Raw genomic sequence first — 3817 nt, forward strand, 5'->3', positions numbered from 1 at the left:
TTCTGTACACTCCTGACTGATGGTTCTACCTTAAGTATCGGATGTCTTCTTGAAAGCTGACTGGACTGGTGCATTTTCCAGCATATGATGTTTTTATTTCAACATTCAAGGTATTGCTTTTAACCTTTAAGATTATACACTGGTTCTCCTTTTAAAACTGGAATATATTGAACCAATGTTGCATGGACTTAAATAGCCATATTAAGAACATTTGTAATTATATATGAATTTGTGCCTGCCTCCCCGAATTGCCGATCCAATCAAAAGGTTGATTCATCGATCCCATTAGAAGTAGTGATCCTACTAAGGCATATCCTGTAGCAATCTCCAGGTAGGGTGGACAAATTTATTAAAAATTAACTTGTTGGACAGGAAATCCTTGCACCAATTGGACAAACAAATGTCTCCTGTCACCCTGGCTGCTACGTTGGCACCAACTGACAAGGGTCAGTTGGCAAAATGTCAAAAACCATGCTAAATACTCTTTCAAGGGCATTTGGATATTTAGATATGTTTCCACATCTCCCTAGTAGCAGGATGTCTGACTGTGGCCTTTTTCTGCCATTGGCAAACTCCATGGCAATAAAACTCGTCAGGGTGCCAATCCAATTCAGATCCCCACAATTTTACTGTCTCACACCACTCCCCACACCACCATCCTGCTGCCTTCATTTTATAAACTTCTCCCCTGTGTATAAGATGGTAAAAATCAAACTCACTACAGAAAGGTGATTTTGGCCAGTCTACCAATGTTATAGTGTTCCATTATTTGTCTTATAGTCAATACCGGCACATGTATTGTAATCATCAAAGGTGATGAGTTTTGTTTTGGTGAGATGCTCCTCTGATTATGCTAACATAAATTTTTGATATCATCTCTGCATGTCATTGTTGACGTTCAGGCACTGCTGAGTATTGCATACTGGCTTCTAAAAAACCTTATTCAAAGTACCATGAGTCAATCACTAATATCCTTGCAAAGTGACAAAACAACAAGCTATCAAACTGAAAGCAACGTGAATGCACGTATGCTAAAAAATTTTGGCACATGGTGTACTACATTATTTTCAACAGTGTTACGACTCAGGGTAAATTCTCCTGCTTATTTTAAAACCAGCAACACAGAAAAGATTTATCCTGTGCAGTAATCTGTTAAAAATTGAGTGGCCAAGAACTACTTAAAGTAAAAATTAACAACTTTATTTCTTAAAGTATAACAGAGAACAATTAACTAACAGCTATGTACAAGTCCTTACTCTAACCTATCTTTTACCTTCCCTTTATAATACTAGTCCGATAAAACTCTCAATTAAGATTTACAAAACCACACTTCTTATCTCGAAACTAGGCAGCTTTTGGTTCTTCTATTTGGATCTTCCTGTATCTTCTTTTCTTCTTAGGAATTCTGATTCACAGGTTGCTGATCAAAAAGGTACTTTTAAGAGACCTTATTTTCCGGCAGTCTTCTACTTGCGGTGGCTTGGCAGTTCTCCTCCCAACTGTTCAATTTTCCCCAGTCTTAAACCAAAGAGCATTGATTGTGTCATTTGCTTTTAAGATTGTCAGTATCTCAATTCAATCTTGATTGGAAATTGGTATTTTTTGGGGGAATAATTTAAACAGATCGGCCTAATTTAAATCTTTTTTTGTCATTTCCAGGCAACCAGCTACTCCAGTAGCTAAAGCACATGTTACATTGTGTCTGATTGAGAACCCTTGATGCTGTTGCTGCTAGCTTTTAACTCTCTGAAAAGGTATAGTTCACACATATCTTCAAAACAACAGGGACACACCAATGTTATGGACTACATCAGACCACTCAAAACGTTCTTAAGCAGGCAGCCCCAGACTATGACTTTGCAATTTGTTTCAGTAAGTGTACAGTGAACATTACCTGGAGTAAGCTAGCTAGGTTGACTACTATCTAACTTGCCTTAACTATGCTGTTTTGAATATACACAACAGTCCTAATAAGCACTCTCCCTTTAAAAACCAGTATAAATGGAATACATGTTTACAGGTTGAAGTTGAAGGTCAGAAAAGAGAGAGTTTCCACACAGCTCCCTGTTGAACTTACAACCGGTTCAAGATGGAACTAAAACTGCTCAGCTCAGCTAGAGAGCTGACAACTCCCCTTTCATTATACAGGTCACTTATAAAACATGACCACTTTGGCCTGAAGTCTCATCTGTTTACATGTAAACAAAAAGCCTCTCAAAATCTTTTCATCTCTGTACCAAACCAGACTGATTGGAGCCCGGCCCGGTTTATTGCCTCTCTGAAAAAAATCAAGGACAGAGTCTCCTTGAGCCAAGGGACTGCTTTTAGGAAAAAGAGGGGCTCGCTTTGTGACACCAAGGAAGTGCTTTCATTGTACCTGGGTGCCTTAGAGACTTTGAGTAATCAGACCATTGGCTTGACAGGAGCTTCTTGTCCTTGAAGTTAACATCAATAAAATGCTATGATACAGTCAAACCACAGAGGATGCTTGATTTAACTATCCTAAAGGACTTGACCAAGAAATGGGAACTGGTACAAAACTTAGCTATCAAGCTTGCTGGCATTTCAGAACATAACATAGACATTGAAAATTATTGAAAAAGGAGTTGTGATGTAACTCATATCATGGCGTCCCTGATATTTGAATTTATTAAACACAAGTAGCAAGATGGATCCAACTACCACTAGATGCATACAATGATTGCAAAACCTATTTATTGGATTAAAAAAGTCACCAACTAGAGAAGCCAGATATCATTAAGCAAAACAGATACTACAGGCCAAACTAAGAGATTTGAAAAACAAATGATGAGAACTAGGCTGCAAAACTTCATGAAGCAACTGATAAATATGACTTGAAGGCTGTCCGTGAAGTTCTCTGGTTTTCCCATGGTTCTGAAAACAGTATGATGCCTCTTAGACATAAATCAGCTCCTGATGAATAAGTATGGCATTCTGTCTAATTAAACAGAGCACTTTATCAAGTTCCTGAATCTAAGAATCCATGGAGCTCACCCTTGATCTATCTCAAGCTGAAGTTCCAATACTGCCATTATTTGTGAAAACCATAAATGAATGGTTAATATTCATATTTTATGTACTATAAGTTTTACTCCTAACTACTTTAATGTTGAGAATGCAGAGTCATTTTTTATTTAAACAGTATACAAGATGCAACGATTGAGTTAGATATTTGATTTTAGAAGAAACCATTTGAGGTCCTACCCTGCAGAGAAGTAGAGACAGAACTAGGCTTTGGCAACATTGTTAAATGGGTTTCAATAGAAATGCTGGAGTTTGGCAGCAGATGCAGGGCAAATCTGGGGTTTGGGAGAACTATGCAATGCAGAGCTGCACTGCAGTTTATTTAGCAAGGAAGTGGTTGAAATTTTGCTTACTGGTGTGTTTCTGATATCAGTCAGCACACGCGAAGAAGGCGGGGCTGCATGCTGAAACAGACCCACAAGCATTGACTTGTGCCTTCTCAAGGAATTCTGTGCTTGGTATTTAGTGGTTGAATCTGGGTATGTATGTGCTTTTTTTTTCATTTGAGCATGTCTGCGCGTGTTTTAATTTCACTCGTTTACCCTATTACACATGCACAAATATACTATAAAGCTGTGCTAATTAGAGCTTTCAAAATTCAAGTAAAACAAGCAGTGGTGACAATGAGTAGAAATAAAAAAACTTAAAATGTAGGTCGTTTTATTGGTCTCCTGGGACCAACTGTGAAATGGTCGATAATACAAATGCAGAGAACAGACCAGCATGTAGCAAAGGCTAGATGGTTTTAATAAGGGCAATTTTAACTTTTACA

At 38.0% G+C, this 3817-nt stretch overlaps 1 long non-coding RNA gene across 1 annotated transcript; it reads left to right on the top strand.

The window, feature by feature from the left end:
* LOC132820383 (uncharacterized) lies at positions 1–3518 on the top strand. The gene is made up of 3 exons (XR_009645192.1): positions 1–110; positions 1660–1754; positions 3419–3518. It is a non-coding gene; the product is annotated as an uncharacterized LOC132820383 (long non-coding RNA).
* The last annotated feature ends 299 nt before the right edge of the window (positions 3519–3817 follow it).

Source organism: Hemiscyllium ocellatum, chromosome 11, assembly GCF_020745735.1.
Source record: "Hemiscyllium ocellatum isolate sHemOce1 chromosome 11, sHemOce1.pat.X.cur, whole genome shotgun sequence".
In the NCBI taxonomy this organism is placed as follows: Eukaryota; Metazoa; Chordata; class Chondrichthyes; order Orectolobiformes; family Hemiscylliidae; genus Hemiscyllium; species Hemiscyllium ocellatum.